Genomic DNA, 22,363 nt, shown 5'->3' on the forward strand with positions numbered 1-22,363 from the left:
GTTAGGTTTTACCTCATTATTCACATATGGTTCCCACAACCCTAGTAATGGAGTTTAGTTAGCCATAGTCATAATCACAATATTCAAATATGTAATATAAGAATTCATGCACTTACTTCAATGAGAAAGAATAAAATCTAAAAGTTCACTTGATTAATCAGCAAAAGTCACCAACAATCAATTACAAGAGTCTAAAAATATTCAAGAGTCTAACAAAGAGTCTAAAAATAATCAAGAGTCTAACAAAGAGTCTAAAAATAATCAAGAGTCTAACCCCAAAAAATGAGTTTTTTTGAACTATTTATAAAAAATAAAAACCTAATTAAATAAGGACTCTATTTGCTGGAAATCTGTCAAAACGCGGCTGGGTCAACGAACCTCGTGACGGATCATCGTGTTCATGACGGACCGTCATGTCTTCCGTCATCGCATACTTGTGCAATCTCTTCTGCTGCTCTTTTCATTGCCCTTGACGACAGGTATGACAGATCGTCAGAGGAACAACGCTCTGTCGAGGGTCTCCGTTCCAAAAAACATGAACTCTTGGAATTTGGGTACTGGGACTACTTCTCTGATCTTCATGACGAACCAGCAGGACGGACCGTCAAGGCTACGACGGTCCATCACTCACTCCGTAACCCCACACTTGGTTAGAATTCCCCAACATCCTTCAGCAGCTTCACTACGATGCCACCTACGGACTGTAACGAGCACGATAAACCGTCACAAGCTCTGTAGGTGGTACTTTTCTGTATTTCTTGTTCAAAAACCTCCGCATTCATCTTTTAGACAGATTTCCTGCAAATAAAGAGAAACTTACATAAAATACAAAAAGAGTTTTGGACACACTAAACTTAAGGAAAAAGTATTAAGAATCCCGTGAAACCACAGTATATTAGTATACACATCAACATGAACACCGTACAAGTAATGCCTCCATATCTTCAAGGCAAATAATACGGCCGCTAACTTAAGATCATAATTTAGATAGTTCCTGTCATGAACCTTAAGTTTCCTAGAGTAATCGGCTACTACTTTCACATGTTGCATAAGCACACAACCTAAACCCACTCGGGATGCATTACAATATACAACAAAACCCTTGGTATCCTCCGGTAAAATAAACACTAGAGCGGAAGTAAGCCTATCCTTCAAGATTTGGAAGATTCTCTCAAATGCCTCCGACCATTCAAATTTCTTACTCTTTTAGGTTAAAGTAGTCAAGGGAGATGCAATGGACGCAAAACTATCCACAAACCTCCAATAATAACCCATTAGAACCAAGAAATCCTAATGTCGGTTGGAGTCAATGGACTAAGACAATTCTTGACCGCCTCAATTATCTTTGGATCAACCTTAACTCCCTCACTAGAGATCATATTACCAAGAAACACTACCGACCTCAACCAAAAATCACATTTACTGTACTTGGCAAATAGTTGATTCTCCTTAAGCACTTGTAACACCACTGTCAAATGGTCCATGTGATCACCCTCATTTTTCGAATATACCAAGATGTCGTTAATGAAGACAACGATAAATAAATCTAGGTAACTTCGAAACACCCTATTCATGAGATCTATAAACACCGTCGGGGCATTAGTGAGACCAAATGACATTACTAAGAACTCATAGTGACCATATCTAGTCCAAAATGCCATTTTTGGTATTTCCTCACCTCTCACACTAAGTTGGTGATATCCCGATCTCAAGTCAATCTTAGAAAAGTAACTTGCCCCTTGGAGTTGATCGATCAAACAAGTCGTCAATCAGAGGGAGAGGATACTTGTTCTTAATAGTGACTTTATTAAGTTGGTGCTAATCAATGAACATTCTAAGGGACCCATCCTTCTTCTTCACGAACGAAACCGGAGCACCCCATGGAACTAGGTCTAATGAAGCCTTTATCTAGTAAATTTTTGAGTTGAACCTTTAATATGGCGGGAGCCATCCAATAAGGAGGAATTCAAACGGAGCTTATATTTGTTAACAAGCCGATACCAAAATCAAAATACCGGGAAGATCATTAGGAAAGACTTATGAAAATTCCCTCATTGCAGGGACCGACTCAATGGGAGGAATTTTTGGAGTCTAAATCATGGACTCTGACTATATGGTATAAAAACCTTTAGAGATCATCCTACAAGATTTCAAACAAGAAATGATACGACCTCTAGGAATAGAATTTCCCCCCTTCCACTCTAAAATGGGCTCATTTAGAAAGTTAAACTTCACCACCCTTGTTCTGCAATCTATAGAGGCAAAGCAAGCATGTAACCGATCCATACACAATATGACATCAAAATCAAACATATCAAGTTCTACTAGTTCAACATAAGTAACTCTATTGGGAAACATTATAGGAAAATTTCTATATACCTTCTTTGCAACCACCGACTCACCCACCGGGGTAGTTACTATGAAGGGATCATTTAGAATGTTGGGCAAAATTTCAAAATTCTTAGATATCAAGGGAGTAACAAAATATAATGTAGTGCCCGGATCATGTAAAACATATACATAAATAGAGAAGACTTTCAACATACTGGTCACCACATCGGGAGAAGTCTCTTGCTCACCCCTAGAGAAGAGAGCATAAAAGTGATTCTTCTTTGGGGCATCATTACAACCAACTGCTTGAGATTGATCACTACCCTTGTCTTAATCCTTTACACCAGGGAAAAAACAATTATTTGTTCCTTTAAGGCAATCACTATAATGCCTCTTGCCACACCTTTCACGAGTTTTCTTGGTTGGTGAACTAGTATCCTTCCCTTTTAAGGCTTAGGATTAAATACCCTATCATCCCTAGCCTTAGGAAATTTGGAAGGAACTTGGTTAGAAACCCTTTTCTCAAACCTAGGCTTATCTTCAATATCAAGCCAACCCTTTGAAGAACCACCATCAAAAGATCTTGCCCTCTTGACATCTGTACTCTTCCTCTTAGCTCTTGCCTCTTCCACTTGTTGAGAATGAACCATGAGACGAGAAATCTTAATATCATGTAGCATAGGCAAATGCCATTCCTCTTGCAAATCATCCGAAACACCTGTCACAAAGCGGTTCATTTCATCTCTACGATTGGAAACCAAAGAAGGAGCATATTTTGACAATTGAGTAATATCAAGGAGCAAGACACTCATACCTCCTTGACAAAGGTTAATAAACTCCACCACTTTGGCTTCCTGCTTCTCCCTAGGAATGAATATATCAAAATATCCTTCTTGAAAACTTCCCAAGTCACCGTTCAACCCTTAGCGGCCTATTGTCCCTCCATTGGACATACTAAGTTTGGGCCACACCTTTGAGTTAGTAAGTGGCTAACTCGGCCTTCTAACTATTAGTTAACCCCATATGATAGAGGATCTTGTATATTTCATAAATGAACTCTTGGGGGTTTTCTTAAACCTTGGAACCATAGAAAGTAGAAGGATTCATCCTAGCGAAATCCGTCAAACGAGAGGCCATGCTTTCAACTTATTGGTTTGCTCGGGGTGCAACCTCCCGATTAGCTTGGGTTGTCATGGCTTGAGCTTGTGTAGTAGCGGCTTGTGCTTGAGTAGTAATGGCTTGAGCCATTTGGAAAAGAGCAGCCATTATGTCACCATTCATAAAAGGAAGATTGACTGGATCTTGGTCATCATTATTTTCTTCTTCAAGAAGAGGGACTTGATAACCAAGGGGAAGAACTCCTGCATTGGCAATCTCTTCCTCAAGTCTTTATGCCAAGTTCCTTCGAGTATTCATTGCCTATAATCACAATAAAAAGGATTAGATGCTAAAAGCACATAAAGCTAAACTCTAGAGGCACGATATTGGACTTCCAAGAATGTGAGAGTTTCCTAAGCATCATATAGATTCCTATCCATTAGTGTGGCGTGCTTTACAATTATGAGTAAGAATCTGCATATACGTGGTTGAGAGAGACATCTACTAAAAGATACTCAACCTCATGCTTTGATACCAAGTTTATCACATTCGGGGAGCACCCCCTAGATGTAACCGGTATCGTTGTCCTCTTTGAGGACTAAGACTAGCCTCTTGGATTACATCCTTACATTCATATGTCAAAACTAGAAGAAATTTTAAACTTTTCATTACTTCTACATTGAGGTTTACATAGACCTCTACATACACATAGTATAGTTCTATCGAGTATACATAGAATGTTCGTGTATGAAGATTACTTAGTCTTCTACTTTTATTGCACATAGATATATAAAATTTAATAGTCTAAAAACATGTCTTCATCTCATAACCATCTAATTAGAGTATAACAATGTGGGTCTAGCCCATACATCAATGAAATAAGATCACATATAGGTAATACAATGTTTAGTACTTCATGAAAAGGAAAGAACATAAGTATTAAAAGTGGAATAACATCATAAGATTGATAGTGGCATTGACCTCGGAAGAGGACCTACCCAACTTGGATGATTGAGAGTCCAAGTCTTCTCCAAAGTTGTCTTAAAGCCCTTCAACTATCAGAACCTAAAATGTTAGGAAAAAGGAAGAAATGAGGTTAGTACACCATTTGTACAAAATATGAGACCATGTGCACACATATCATGAAATCATGCTAAAAATGGACATTTCATTAAGTATGCAATTTACTTTGAAAACCTTTATGCACATACAAGAAGACTATACCAATCAATAAGACATATTCATCAAGTCATACGCATGTACATCACAAGACCAACAATTCAAAGCATATTCAAGTCAACATGCATATCATATAATTGAACGCATAGTCTGATTAACCCTATCATCAAGTTACAATAGCAACAAGCATGAATGAGAGAACATTCCAACATAACAAAAGCAAGACCATTACTCATGACCCTCTTTAATTCCACTTGTGCAATATCTAAGAAAAGCCCCATAACCTTACTTAATCAAGTAAGCCTATGAAGAACCATAACCAATGTCCAACTTCACATAACATAACATTAAGAGTACATAATATCATACTTTAGCAATATAGACCATATACATGTTCATAAGAGTAATCTAACATCATATAGTACCATTAAAATATAAGATCATCATGCACATATCATTTACATTTATAAGCATATACATAAGAACAACCTCCTTAGACTTTCCTTAAGGCTACTAGTGTAATGTATAGGTAGAGTCCCATACCCCTACCTAGACTAAGCTAAACCCCTTAGGTCATCTTCGTTAGAGTTCCATCCTTTAGTTCATTTTACCTTTTGGGAAGATCTTGCCTTAACCGATATAGACCACATGAACTAATGTGGAATTCGGTGTAATGAAACCCTACACTGAAATAAGGTGGACTACTTGCCAAGGTAGTTTAGAAACATGAAAAGAGCAACTACGTGGATCCACTAGCTAGTATTCCTACGGGGGGGGGGGGGGAATAGTTCAAGAACTAGGAGATATAGTTGGGACAATCCATATGCTACATGCATTGGAGTATCCATATCAAGAGTACCTAAGTGAATCTACTTTCTCTTGTAGGAAGGGACACTCCTCATTCTAGTTCACTCGGTTCTAAGCTAGAGTCCCTTTTGAAATGTCTTTAATACCTTTATTAATCATCGTATATTAATTTAGGTCATAGGGTCTAACCCTTGTATAAATCATCATCATCATAGCTCAATAAGAATTTCATGAGTATTGTCCTTTCTTTCTAATTTATATAGGCGAGGTTAGCACATTAACATATTTACATCATGATAAGGCACATTATTAAATTATCACCATTCTTATAACATTTACATCTTACCTAACACCTCACACACCATAGTAAAGACATTTAAATTTCAACAACATACCAAAACTACCTATCATAATACAAAGCATACTTCAACACAACGTCATCACTTAGCCACAAGTAACCATAATTAAAGTAAAGAGTTGAGAGTATAAGACTTACCAAGTCTTCTTCATAATCCATCATCAAGGTCTTACCATCAACCCTTAACTCAAACAAAAAAGGGTGTAATATCATCACATAGTAGTAACCAACATGATAACAATGCTAATGGAATCACTACATCACAATTCATCCCTAGTTCATACCTTAAGATAAGAGACTTAGGTTCAATTCCATAATATACTTCATACCGTAAATCAATTACTCAAGAACTAGCATGATAGGACTATTATTAACCCTAATATATTCATAATTTACACAATAACATCATATAGTAGTAATTCAACCAATAACCAATTCAATTGACTAACATTAAACAATTCATATCAAGATCACAACCTACCTTTTCTACAAACTAGATCAATCCATCAAGATATAACATAATTGAGTTAAACAACATGTTAATCTATTCATACTATCCAAAAAAAGTCATAAAAAAGTTATTCATAACATCAATTTCGTATTGGATGAAAACCCAACTTTTCAAATCAATTTATTCGAACCCTTTGAGGAACGAGGTATCAAAGGTGAAATGAATCCCATACCTTAATAATTTATGAATATTGATGGAGAAATTAGACCCTTTTCATCCCTTGAACCTACCTCTAGCTTGGTCTTCAATGGGGTTTCTTAGGTAGAGAGAAAGAAGAGAGAAGGAAGAGAGTTTTGGGTTTGAGAATTATGAGAGTTAGGTTAGTCTTATTAGGTTAGAGGCTTTATATAGGTTGTTAACTAACTTAATTAGACTTACCTTAACCCCAACTAATCAACTAACCCCATAGTAAATTAATTGAAATCAACAAAAAACATGCAGCAACTCAAGCCCTTACTGACGAGACCCCGACCAACAGTCTGTCTGTGAGACGACTGCCACATGACCCTACATCCTTTTGGTCCGTAATTTTTGTCAGAGATTGTTCAAAAACCAGTCTTGATGAAAATGACTAAGTGTTCATCGACGAGGCTATCGGTGCCCCTTGGGCAGTCCTTTGACCCCATAAGCAAGGGTGTTCTTTAAGGGCCCTTGGTTGGTCCTTCGGGAATCATGCCTAGACGTTTCGACTATGATATAATTCTAATACGTGTTAGAAACCCTTCCAAAAATTTTCATTATTTTCCGACTCCTAAAATCTAGCCAAGTAGGCTAAGACACGCTAGTACCTCATTGAACTAGTTTCTGAATGTCATGGACGTTCTTTGATGTTTTGGTTTGTAGACTTCCTAAATGACTTATATTCATTAAAATAGACCTTAAAAAATGTCTATACCTCTTGACACTTATATGAGGCTCTTGAACACGTCTTAGCTTTCAAAATGATACAACTTTACTCAAAATCCGGATAGCATCCTAGAACTTAACATTAGTGACCTCTCTTTGAGGTTGCACTTCTGGTTAATCGAGTACCCCTTTGATCTTAGGATTAAAATTTCTCCTATAGGACAACATCAAATAGTTTTTCATGGAGGCATGATCTAATGAGCTGTGCAAGCATGAAGCACACAAAAACTTTATAAGTTGAATGCTATCACATAAAAAAAGTTTGAAAGAAGTGAGATAGTTCCTAGAGGTCGTATCCTCGTAATTATAGATGTGCCGCACATCACACCGATAACTAAGTATATACAGACAAAGCTTCATAGACACCTTAGGACTCTTGAACTTTGTTCTTTAATACCATGTTTGTCTAGCCTCGATTCTAATCATGGCGTGGCCGACAATCGATAACCATTGCTGGCCCCATGCAAAACCTTGGCATGTCTCAAGCCTCAAAAGAATACTTACTCAACATAGAATAAAATCAAAAGATAAACTTTACTCAACTATCTCAAAAGAAAACTCAAAAATATTTTAGAAATAAAACGTTTACTAGCCAAAGAGGCAACTAAAGTTTAGCACATTAAATTTTGAAAATGATAAGACTCAAGAACTACTGTCGATCGATCTATGAAGGCTTTAATAACTCAGATTGACGTCGAGATAAGACCCAAGACATCCTGATAATAAAATGGAAATCATAAAACATAAATGACAGATCAAGGAATGTAAGGAGGCTCACCAAAAAAATCAAAAACTAGAATGAATCAACAAAATGATGGTTGATGATCCTGGTTAACTATAACTGCATCATGAAACAATTAAAGACCAAATACATTAGTACATTAAATATACGAGCATGTAAGGGGTATCTAAAACATGACATAAGCTTGAAGTGGAAGGAAAGAAACAACTTACCCTGTCTCAACTCAACTCAACCTTAACTCTCTTAAATATAAAAGCAACAAAATTTTTGTGATATAAATAAAATAATAAGACAATAGATAAAAACTCAATGTATTGGAAAATACAATATAACACATTTTGTATGTAAAAACTACAAAATAAACTCTTTTTGGGAGATTCTCTAACCAACAACCATCACTATGAGCTATCTCATTATACAACGTATCGCCTACGCTGCTAAAAATGTCTTATACCTTGTCGGGATATTGAACTCCTCAAATAAGGGGATCCACTAAGATATGATAAAAAGCAATAAATAATCATCTAAAAAAACATGAACTTTTCTACCCATGTTGGCTACATGTTTATAGGGGATATTTGTTGTTTGAACTCTCCCCCAGTGTTCAATATAATCAAAAAATATAACTTACCTCATATGTTTTAAAAAATATTTCCTCATACTCAACTTTGAGATTATTACTCAAAAGATTTTTCTTAAAAGAGAGAGTACTCAAAACTCCTCATGAACTCTTTTGGAAGTCGGTGTTTCCTCTCTTGTTAAATGTAAAATATTTACTCTTGGGAATACTTATTTCCCATATATTCATTTTTAAAAAATGGAAATCAATTCTAATCTTCCTCAAACTCAAGTACTCAAGTCTTAAAAACAAGTTTAAAAGATTGTAAAAGACTTCTCAAAAAGACAAGAAAGAACTCTCAAGACTTTATTCTTAACAACCTTGAATTTGACTTACAGATTCAAGGTTTATGATTCATGTTATGATTGGTTTATTTATGTTTAACAATGATTTTGTGTGAGGATATCAAGTATAAAACATAGGTACAATTCAAGGGATTGTACATGGAAAGAAGGATGGACGACCCTGGCACACTGAGTAGCATGGGGTGCTATCCATAAACTATAAAAGGAGAGTAGGGGTGCACTGAGTGGTACAGCGCCCCAGGATCCTTCCTAAAGGAACTCACTTTGGGTGCACTGAGTGGCGCAGAGCCTCACCCATTTTAACAAATATTTTGACAAATTTTTTTGCTTTAGTTTTATTTCTAACTCCTCTAGAATCAAATGATTACCATCAAATACTTATGGGTTCTTAGACAAAACCTAATTACAATGAAATACGTTCTAAATTACTTGAGAAAAACACCGAAGAACAAGAACCTCACCGCAATAATCCAACGAAACCTCATACTTAAAGAGGAAATCATTTTCGAAAGCAAGGGAAAGGGATCTCTTTTCTGCAATAGAAAAAAGGGAGCATATTTGACTCGACACACCCTAACGATACATCAAATACGAATGATATGTGCCTAGAATGCACCACAAACTTAAAGAAACTCATAAAGAACTCAAATTTATAATTTTACTAATGGATTTGAATATATAAATCATGATTGGTATGTGTTTGGATGAACCCACACTATGAAAACTTACATACCTCGATTTGGTGAGATCCATCCACAAATCTTCTGAATCTTAACGAACACTTTGAAATTTTCTCCTTTTCTCCACTTCTTGAACTCCACTCAAAACCCTAAAGATTATTTTGTATTATAAAACTAAACTAGATCAGATTTAACCCCAAAATATTAAAATAGATAATTTTAAGATGATGGTGTAAAGAGTAGACCTAAATACTCCTCACTAATTCGGGTAACTTTCTTAACTGCGCAAAGTAACTTCAAACAAGCATATCGCCCTCATACGAGCTACAAATTTAGGAAACTCGATGGCGCAGGAAAGAGCATTCCAGGACTTTTCATTTGATATTTTGGGCCTCCATTTTGTACTGAAAGTTATGATCTTTTGAAGTTAACCCCAAATTCACAACTTAAGCATAACTTGAAAAATTTCAAATTCTCCAAATTAGTTCTTTCTAAATTTAGCTCTTTCAAATTCTAAGGCATTACATTGGTGGTGAATGCAAACCAATAAGAGACTTGAAGTTTCTAACTTCCCATGACCTACTCCATGACTTGGATCTACAGACCATACTACTATTCATAAACCAGTTGCACCATCAATATTTCCTAAAATTTTCCATCCAACCTCGACAATATTACATCAAATGTTTTCACCATTGATGTTTAACATATACCAAAACAAAATAAATCAATGCATAAACAATAACTCATCAACACATTGTTTAAACCAGTTTTGAAACCCTCAAAGGGAACATTTTATAATAAAGAACTCACTATTAAAAAGTAATAACTTCTCTTTTCCCTATGGTTTTCAATGAGATCCCAACTATCGAGAAACAAGAGTTTCCCCATAGTCACTTATCATTAGTTTCTTTACTATTTTTACTAACAATAAGCCTTGTCTAGTTTAAAATAATCGCTAGATCATACCCGTATATGTATAATACATATTTTACCTCATGGTTTTAAAATTATGGATTACCTACTAGATAGTCTCAACATCCATAGGTTGAAGACTTTCTACCCCAGATTTTGTCCTCACTTTAGGCTCAACCTTGATAAAAATTTCCACCTCTTTCTTGATAAGCGGATCCTAGGGTTTGGGTGGGGATGCTTCTATAGATGCTTCAACATTTTGACCTTGACCCTTGGCGAGTGTGGTCCTTATTCTGCCTATGCTCCTTCTTCTGTGCCCCTGCCACACCCTCTTACTATGGGCAATGTTGTTATCTATGATTCTAAAGCTACCATCATTGAGCCATTGCATCTAGTATTAACCATCTGCAGACAAAGGAGTGAAAGAGATTAGATACTGATTTGGATCACGCGATACAAATTAGAATCAAGTCATAGAACGATTGAAGAAAATAAGAGAATTTCCTAAGGTTCTTTAGGGTCTTGTAAATACGTACACATGTTTGTATATTGATTTGTAGGACTCTAATAGGCTAATTTTGGTATAACGAGATTAAAAAATCTATTACTGTGATAAAAATTTGTCACGACTTACACCATTCTGATTGACACCCACCCTAAATAAACCGGGGGGAGAACTTGTAAACCGGAACCAAAGTTGAAATATCCCTAGGAATTGAAAGAAACCATATAAAAAGTCTAGAAAATCCAAATGGGGATGCGACCTTGTAATTTAAACATACGTAAGTAACAATCGGTGTCCGAACGAATATACAAGAAAACATAGAGGAATCCTTAGATTCTTGGAAGACAAAGCTCATCCATAGGCTCAAAATTAGATGTCTTTCAACAAAAGTTTCAGATAGCCAGTAGAAGATTTGTTGCACTAAAAATTATCATAAACAAGTGAAATATCAGTACACAAACCACTGTGTGCAGGTAGGATCACACGACCAGTACAACATATGCATACCAACAGTTCATAACTTAATAGGAATCATGAGGCACAAAAAACATCCACACTTGGACTGTCACTCAAATGACATGAAAACCACAACATTAACATGTCTAACATTACCAAAATGCAACACCAATCCTCTCATGTAACCTCAAACACATACATGATATTATTATAGAACCTAATAAAAATTGTAGCACCATACTAGATGTGGTATCCAAGCCAACATCATAATACCTGGCGTGGTACCCAATCAAACCAATAATATCCTGTATCGACATGGTACATGAGCCAACCAACAAGCACACCAAGCATACATACCTACATAACACTGCAAGCATGCATAATCATATGACACAACAAGCATATATAATCACATGACACGATAATCATACAAAATCACATAACATATCAATGACACATAATAATATAGTATAATGAATATGACCACTTGAATCCATAAGGTACAATTATAAGTTCATTTCATATGCTTCCTGTCATACATCACATGATATGACACTATAAGAAATAAACATGGATATATAAATATTTCGGAAGCATACAACCATCTCTTACCTTAAATAAATCTCTAAGAAACTCTGAATGGACAGAGATGCCCTCTTGCAAAGTTCCTTAACTTGTTTTTTTGCCTATAATCAATAGTAAAAATATCGATCAGTCAAAAATGGACATTTAGTTTACTCGAATTATTAACAAAACTTAGTCCTAGATAATATATAATCATCTTCCTCAACTTAGGGCTTATTCCCAACAATAAATCATGGTCAAACCTATATCTAATATTAACATTGTAGTTTAAGGCTTTTAAAAAATGATTATCAAGATTGGGGAGTTGAATCTTAATCTCTATTGGAATTTTTCATGGGAAAATTGATGCAGCTTGCCCAAATCCCCTACTATATTTTTAACACAATTACAGAAAATAGGATTTTGAGAAATTTACTCATAAAACAGCAATTCCCTGTTTATAGCAACATCATCCTTGCTATAGCGACATTGTTATATCAACAACTTACTTCACTATATTATTCAAAACACTACTATAGTAGGGGGGGTTCTCCTCTATAGAAAGATTGATGCAAGTTTTGTGACCTAAACTCTAAAAAAGGGCCCCCTTATATAATAGAAACTCTTACTTGATGTCTCAACTCATACCTTTAGTGCCAACTTTGATTCTTGGAGTTCTACTTATCCAAATTCAACTCGGTTAGGCCTTCTAGATTCCTTAATGTCTTGGATACAAGTATAGATCAAAAAAATCTGAAAGAATGTGGGCCTACCCAAGAATTTTTAAGTTTCTACTTAAAAGGTTTTCTGGTCCAAATTTCTTCTCTATGAACCTATTCATGATGACCAAGTTAGGCCGTTACAATAGCTATCAACTTAAGGTTTAAGAACATACGAGTATTATGATTTAGGGGGTATATTTATGACCCTTGATTGGACAACTTGATTCAGAATGTGGTGGTGAAAGCTCATGTCTTGTTATACTCAATCTGAGCATAAAAAATGTACCATTATTTAAGGCACTTTATGGGAGGGGATGTAGCTCATCCATATGGTTTTTTTGATATGGGTGATAAGGTTTGAAAAATAGGATAAGTTTAGCCCTCAGTATATCGATTAATATAAGGTAATTTAAAGTGAGGGGCTTATTGCTTACATATTAGCGTTACCGCCCAATTTGTCGAGGGTTCATATAGTTTTTTATTATGACTAGGCAATGATGGAGAGTAAATTATCCACATGGATTATATGTTGTTATATAAGAATCTTCAGTATCAAGACATGTGAGTTGTAATTATTGATCACTATGTTTAAAAATTGGGGACTAAACAAATAAGATCTTTGTGGGTTCAATCGAAGCATCATCTACTTAAAGAAGACAATCGCGATCAAAAGGACATGAAGGACAAGTACCTTTACTTGTTTGAGGATTCAAGTACTACTTTCATCTCGATTTAGCACATTTTTCTTGTGGAATTGTTCCAGGATGAATAATGGATAAATTGATATCTATTGTAATGAAAATTCTAGTCATTGTGAGTTTTTTTATAAAAGAATCTGTGTTAGAAAATTTATGGGTTGGATAGTTAGAAATTTTATGCTACCTAGACTCAAATAAAATTTTATCAAGATGAGGTGTAGCGTAATTCGGGCAAATGATTGGATGAAACATCTAAGTATACTTTGTTATCCTTGTTTCTAAGATGCTATTGATCTGAAGGACTTTTTGGAAGTGAATTTGTGTGAGTAGAACTTCTATATAAAACTCTGCATGAATGATCTGTTTGGAATGTCAAGGTTTGAGTGTGTGCTGTGAAATGGGTACATTGTAGAGGACTTCTGAGTTTCTATCCTGTGAAAGCTTCTATAGTGTTGAATTTATTTCCTATATAATAGGATATCACACTACAGTGATGTCCATATGGGGATTCCTTGGGCAACTATAGTGAGGGTAATTCATATAAAATGTGGAAATTACCAAAAATGCCCATTCTTAGGAAGAACATTTTTAGGGAGGTTTCGGAGTCCTAGGGAAATTTTCATCATCTTTCAATCAAAATCATGGGTCAAGGTAAGTAAATTAATCCCCTAACATAATATTTCAATTCCTAAGCCTTATAATTTGTGGTGGTGACTTTAGGAAAGTATTTGGCTTGACCTCATAGTTGAAAAACCCTTGTTTGGGTGGATACATCGTGAGACCAGCTTGGATTTTTGGATTTTGTTACAATCCAATAATATTTAGGAAAGCTAAGACTGATTTTGTGGTATTATTGTTCTACCCAGGAGCAAGCTAAAGCTTAGAAAAAGAGTATAATAACCCATGGATTCAAGGCATACAATTGTTGAAATTCACCGCATACTCAAAAGTTTGTGTTTAGAGTTTTTCATCAATTTCTTGGTATCTAGGAGTAAAGGCCTAACTAAGTAGTAATATATGTCTTTAATTGCCTAATACTTGTGATTTTTGGGAGTTTGCATGTATAGGTCTTCGAACATAGTGTCTAGGTGGACAAACACATGGTTGTGGTCCTTTAAAAGCGCAATGGACTTTATTAGCTAATATGGATCTTATGATGATTCTTGGGATTTAACCTGGGGGCGATGATTAATTGTTAACTAGATTACAATTTTTTCTTCTTCATCAAGTTCTATAAAGAGAAATATTTGAAAGGAAGACGTTGGGTTTCTTTTGGTGATTGAGAGAATGAGTGAAATTAGGGTTTAAAATAAATTATATAAGAGTCCTAACTGGGAAAAATAATCTCACTTTGTTTTAATTAAACAAAAAAATTCCCAACTTCCCCTAACTGAACATATTAGTTATCCACTGATTCACTACCCACGGACCCTCGACAGACCGTCATCTAACCTAGAGTACATCCTCGTGGATCGTGGATGGTGGTCAGAGACTTTTAGACCATTGAAGGACCACATAACCACATGTTTGGTCCCACCAACGGTCCGTAGGTCCCTTCATGGTTCATGCCTCAACAATTTTTTAGGGAACAATCCACGGACCCACTTACGATCCATAGCCCATACCACGAGCCATGGTTGACCTTTGTTGATGACAACAAGAAAGATCTGAAAAGCTGCTATTTGGTCTTTTGCATACAGGGTGTTACACCTAATCACTTTTTTATAATGTAATATTGAGCGTTAAGACTTATATTAGACTTCTATTTTATCCAAACACCTTATGAAATAAAATTGCATTTTGAAATCTAAAATTCTATTTTCTTGTTTGATATATGCTAAGTGGCTTGTCTAGGTCCTCTCGGGGGTCATATACACTAAGTTGCACCTAAGTTATACTTTAGGTCATGACAAATACAGCCATGGAGACCTCCTCTAACCTTGAGAACTAATCTAAGGGGTAATCTATGATGTTGTACGGGATGAACCTAGCAAAAAAGGCCACGAAAACTTGATCCAACTGACCGGAGGAGACCTAAGTGGCCTGGTTACGAGAAAGCACGCCACCACTTCCTTCCTAGACCATCTAACTTATAAGACATAAAGTTGACTCATTTTGACTCTATTAATCCCAATACATGTAATCGCTCCCGACAAGTAGTAAGGAATTCATTGGCATCCTCACTCACAACCCCAGAAAATCTCATAGGTGAAAGTATGAGAAACACTCTGATAATATTATAATGCTCCTCCAACGGCATAGAGCAAGCCACCATCAAGGATTGTGCACCTCCATGGGGTGCCTAGACCAAATGTACCTCCATTACAGGCTGACCTTGTGATGCTAGTTCTCGTAGACCTGCAACTACACTTAGAGCCTATTGCAAACCCCTAAGCATAGTTAGAACTTTCATATTGGTTTCATATATGTCAAAAGCCATGGTTGGTCAAGGTGGAGAATAGGTTGGCCTGACCTTACTAGATGAATAGGAACTCGGTCTGCTGGAGAGTTTGTTACAGGATCTAGATCCCTCTCTCTATGTCTTATGTTTTGGTGTTGCACCCCGGGACAGTAGGGAAGGTCGACCCTACCTTTAGTCATCGCACGAATTAAGCTATCTTGTGAGAAAAGTGAAAATGAGATCCTATGAAGCCAATGTGAAGCTCTTTTTAGCAAGTTCAGTGACGGTAAAGTGACTGCACTAGTACTTAGGCACTAGAAAATTTCAAAAAAATTCCCCGGGTTCCACTTGGTGGCTCGCAACCCCATGCACACAAGCGATATATGAAACCAAATTAAATAATACATTTAACCTCAATGGAGCATCAAAACTTATATAGAAGGTCATATCAATAAAGAGTGGGTCCTAAACCGAAACCATTTTAAGTCAAAAGACACAATGGAGCTCAAAATTAGACTAGAAGCCTCGGGATCCACACAAAGGCGTTCTTGAGAAAACTCAATAGTCCAGAGCTAATTGTGATGACATAATTTTCATTTGACATGTTTACTAGAACTGATGACTAAGGTCAAACTTAGATCTTAACTTATAAGCTAATATATCTAATCTCACAAACTCACACAGACAGCCTTGAGAGTCATGACAACTTTGGTACTACCCTAAAATGACCCTTCCTAAGTTGATGAAATCAGCATAATTGGATTATGAGGTCAACTTTGTAAAATTTTGACAAAAACAACTACTTAAAGTTCAAAAGCTTTATAATACAAAAATCACTTAAAACATAAACGAACAATCACGTGACCAAAGTATTAGTTCAACATGTCATAATTGACTTGAGGTCAATATAGGAATTCTTTAAATGACGAACAAAAGGCATAATCATAAATTGGCCTAGAGGTCACTACACATAGAGATCCTAACGTTAGTCATAGAGCTAGGTTAGACCCAATATTTTAATGCATAAATCTTAGATCAACAAATTCATTCAAAACTAAAAGTATGAGAACTTGGAATATATTTTTTGTTTCCCAAGATACACATAATAATATAAAAATGGTTTACATTATTTTCTGTACTCTTGGAGTAGATAAAAATGTCATATATAAACACAATCACAAAGGAATATAGGTATGTCTTGAAAATACCATTCATAAAATCCATAAAGGTTGTTGGTGCATTAGTCAATTCAAAGAACATACAAAAAAATCATAATGCCCGTGTCCATCCAGAAAGGTTGTCATTATATATGTCCTAGGTTTTGATCTTTAACTTATGGTACGTTGACCTGAATTATTTAGAACAATGAATTACTCAATAATTGGTCAAAAGATCAACTATGTGAGTAAAAGGTTCTTATTCCAGATAGTGCCCTTATATTCAACTATTAGTAGTCTGTGAACATCTCCAAACTTCCATCCTCCTTTTTCACAAACAACACTAGAGCACCCCAAAAATAATGTACTAGGAAAAACAAATCCCTTTTGTATAAGCTATTAAATCTAAGTCTTGAGTTATCTCAACTTTATTGGAGCCATTCAATAATCAGGAATAGAAATTTAATGAGTAAAAGTATTTAAATACATAACAACCGTAAAAATGGATATGCTAAGTAATGCTTAATGTGTCTAGAATGCCAATGATTAGATCGGGTTCACATGGATTGATGCGCGCAGAACCAGACCTCAAAACCCTTGCTACATCCAATACAAATAACTAGGGAAGTTATTGATCTCGGAAAGGTTGGTTCAAACCATGTAGGGCTCTTGAATACGAAGATTTACTCGAAGGAGTCTTTACTAGACTTAAAAAGAGGAAATCTTAGGTTTGGAGGGTCTAAGGGTAAGATGGTCTTTTTATAGGCTAAGGGTAGTATCATAATTACCCTAAATATATAATTAATTATTTAATTAATAAGGTGGTGGGGCATTTTGAGGAGAGATTGGGTTCTTGAAGTGAAGTGTGCTCCACCCGGGTTCGAACCTAGGCGGAAGCAATGAATTAAATTTTTTTAATTTAAGTTGGTAAAATAATGTAATTAGTTTATATTAATTAGTTATTAGCTGATTTAAAATAAAAGGAAATCAGATTTTCAATAATTAAATAAAACCTTAATCGACTAAGTCCTAAACTAGACTCCTAAGCATGAGAAAACTCTTCTCTCCCACGCGCATCTCTCTCTCTCACGTCTTTATCACTGTCACTCACGTTTTCTTAGACAAATAACGTACAAAAACAGTAGGTAAACCAAAGTTCTTCACACTTGAAGAACACACAACGAAAATTGTAAACAAACAACTAATCAAACATGTCAGGCAAAGAGAAGGTTTTTCCATCAAGATGGTGTTGAAGCTCTTGGATTTGGACGTGTGTTTGGAGAGGTTCTTTGGGCAGCAAGTTGAGGTTGGAACATCAAAAAGGTATGGTTTCTGTTCTTTCTTGGTCCCTTTCCCAAGAGACGCCTTAAGGTTCAGAATATTCATTTCGAATACTAGGATTGTTCCCTGTTGCATATCCCTGTCACTAGCTCCCATTGAATCATAGGTTGGTTCTATTTGCTTGTAGAAAACTAGGGATGAAACGTGTTGTCCTGATGATTATGTGTTTATATGTATGTATGGAATTATGTAACTTATCTTGATGTTTCCGAAAATGTAACTACGTGTGTAGGTGTGTGTTGTTGTGGCTTATTGTTCATTGTTTAGGACTTGAAATGGAATGATAGTTCTTTATATTTCATGTAGACATGTTGATGTAAATGTAATGTTCATATGAGTTGAAATATGGCTTATTTGAGTGATAATATCTTGGCTAAACAAATCCATGAAAACGCAGCTAAAACTTTCTAAATGCACTACGAAATTCCCCTAAGAACTAAGGTGTAACCTGATGAAAGAATGCTGAAAAATAAAAAAGAAATTCCAGCTTCTAGTGATGAATTTCGGTCAGCAAAGAGGGTTCAAAATGTTGAAAAAAATTAATTAAAACAAGTGAGGTCATGGAGCATTGAACCCATGACCTCACCATGTGAAAAACCATGAAAATAAAGAAGTAGAAAGAGATGTGGTGAAGGGGATTCGAACCATGGTATTGTCTAGAAAATGTAACTTAAAAGAAAAAAAAAATAAGAGGAGTGGGATTCGAACCCACCACCTCTCAATAACATTAAGGAAGAATAAAAGAAAAATAAATAAATGTGAGGCGTGGGAATCGAACCCACGACCTCTAGGCAGTGAAGGAGAGTCAAAGGAAATGAAAGAAAAGAGATGTGAGGCATGGGAATCAAACCCACGACCTCCTAGGCAGATTTAAAGAGAAAAAATTAAAAAAAATTAAAGAGGGGCTGTGGGGGTTCGAACCCACAACCTCTCGGCCAAAGGAGAGAAATTTAAAGGCAATGAAAATAAAAAGTAAATGAGGTTGTGGGGGTTCGATCCCACATCTCTTAGATCCATTAAGCAAACAATGAAGAGAGAAATTAAGGGAAAAATAAAATGAAGGCATTGGGTTTCGAACTTTGGTCCCCAAGCCGTATGGATCAAATCACAATGAAAAAAAATGTAAGTGTTGTGAAGGAGATTTGGAAACCAGGTTCCCTTGACCAAAATCTTTATTGATACATAAGTCATACAGGAATTAAATGTTCAAGAATAATGCTGCCTAATTATATCGAAATCGAGATCTTCGCATACATACAATATGCATAAGTCTTTCCCTACATAATTTTAGGAAGATATGAGTCACTTAAAATAACTATGAATGAAGCCTCATAACTTGTATGTATAGACCCATAAGTCTAGCATACGTTTAAAAGTAAGTGAACCTAAGATGTATGTAATGAAATGATGAAACTCTAGAATGATTAAATACATTGTAGAATACACTAAATAGCCAAGTGCGTTGGCATATGATGAAATGAACAATGAAATGATGAAATGAATAGTGAAATGATAAAATGAACAATGAAATGATAAAATGAACAATGAAATGATGAAACCCTAGAAGGGTTAAGTAAGAGTGCGAAGCACACTAAATGGCCAAGTGCATTGGCATATGATGAAATGAACATTCACGTAAAAAAGGGTGAGTAACTTTTAAGAGAAAATGTGCTAATGAAAATAAATGTGCTGATTACATGATATAAGCTAATGTAAAAGCTGAGAGCAATCTCAAATGAGCCTAAGTAAATGTCACCAAAACATACTTACCAATGAGAGTGTAAAGTTAATCGAGAAGCCAGTCTCCATGAACACTCTAATAAAAGTACTAAGATTAACACACTTAATACTAATGATGATATGAGAAATTATCTATTGAGTTATGATGTCCTCATGCTACAAGCTAGCTTCCATGACGTGTGAGTTGAATGCAATGGAACTTTATAATGATCACTAATAGACTATCTTTGAGCGGTGATGCCTTCTTTCGGGAAGGGTGGAGGTTCACGTAACTCTCATGAGATGAGAATGTCCGACATTGCCGGGTATGGGTCTCCTTATATCTCCTAGTCTTTGAACCTATACAGTCCACATAAGGATTTTGCGGGGTTCAATTCCCATATACGCTAGCATGTTCTGGGTTACATTGGTCGGTGATTCCACCTCTTTTCAGTGTGGGGTTTCCTGACACTGGATTTTATGATGCTCACATGATCTATGTTAGTTAAAGTTAAAGTTCCCAATGAATAAATATGGCCAACCTCAAATGATGCACATAATTAAACGAATGATACCAATGGTGTTAGGATAGGATAATCAAGAGGCGAGTTAGACTCAAGTAATGACATTAGGTCATTCTTGGTCATTGCACAACGAACCCGATGAAAGTCTTAAACTACATCCTAGGTATAACTCTTGTTTACACTAGATCATGAATGAAATGAAATGAAGTATGTATGAATGAAAGAAGTAGACTCTGTCTTTGCTAAAGCAGACTCCCTAGTTGAGGTCCCATATGTTAAGCCCTCATTTTTGGGAAGTCTTAATGTTATGTCCATGATTCCAATGTTTCATGGCATACGAATGAATGATATGAACAACATTATTTGTTATATGAATTATGATATGTGTTATGTGTACGCTCTTGTGTGCTGTGTGCAAAATGTTAAGTATGATACTGAATGTTACTCTCATGGCATAACTTTCCTAATACAAATTTGGAAAGTTCATAAACTTTCTTAATCCAAATTTGAAAAGTTCACTCACTTTTCTAATCTCAATTTGGCAAGTTCACTGACTTGACGTGCTATAACATGTTGCTAGGAAAGGGTTTTTCTTACTCATGCATGTCTTTGGTGTGTGATTTCATATACCCATACTTAGTACAAGTGTGTACTAACCCTATACAACTCTAAATTTTTAGGTGCAGGCATAGAAGGCGAAAGGATCAACACTGCAACTATCCGAACGTCGAGCATTCACCATGACTTGGTAGGCCCTCATGCTTTCAAGGATTCTTGCCCATTTACATTCTAGCTTAATTGTAGGATTGATCTAGTAAATTATGTTCCACTAGTGTTTTTCCCCATTTTTGTTCAGACATTGTATTTGGTGCCATTTTGGCAAGTACATCTTTATCGTTATAATAAACTACTTCTTTAATTTGATGATCTTAATGTTAGATGGTTAACGGTGAACAATTATATATGTAATAGAATTTTTAGTAAGCATATTAGGAAACAAAAAGTTTCAAATTTAAGATAAAATTAACCTAAATGAAGTAACAATGACGTATGTAGGCTTGTCTGCGACCTCTAAGAGGTCAACGACGCCGATCTTGTCTGGTGTATAGGTTCTGGTCGTGAAAAAGTTTGTATCAGAGCAATAGGTTAAATTACGAGGATAATAAGTTCACATCATCCACATCGAGTAGTTTCTAAGTCATGATAGTGAAGTGCACCACTATCCTAAATTAGAGACTGCATGATGCAAGGAAAATTCCCTTCTTCTGATCTTATCGTGCCTTCTCTAATGTATGATTCCTTAGTGTTATGAGCATATCTAACATCAATTCTAATTTTTGAAAAAATGAAAACAAGGAGGAACGCTTGTCGGGGAAGAGGAGAAACAGCTACTGGGGGAAACAAAGTTCCTTTTTGGGGCCCAACTGCTGAAATGGAGAGGCCTGTTAACCCAACTGGGTTGACAGATAGAGAAGTGAGGACAGTCCTGGTACAGATGGCCCTAGACATCACCTCACAAGCTCCGGCTATGACAGCCCATGCAAAGCAACAAGGTGTTCCCAAGAAGAGCCCACCTGCCAGCACTATTGCTAGTAGGTTAAGGGACTTTACGAGGATGAATCATCCAATTTACACTTGATCTAAGATTGCAGAGAATCTCGAGGAGGAGTATAGGGTAACTATGCTGCATACCATCATGGGAATTTCTAGGCTTATGATCCATGTCCAACAAGTGGAGGAAAGCAGTAAGAGGAAGAATACTAGGGCAGGGAACAAGTCAAGGCAAGTTGAGAAGAATTTTTCAAGTAAGAGTATTACTAAAATC

Source organism: Solanum lycopersicum, chromosome 8, assembly GCF_036512215.1.
Source record: "Solanum lycopersicum chromosome 8, SLM_r2.1".
In the NCBI taxonomy this organism is placed as follows: Eukaryota; Viridiplantae; Streptophyta; class Magnoliopsida; order Solanales; family Solanaceae; genus Solanum; species Solanum lycopersicum.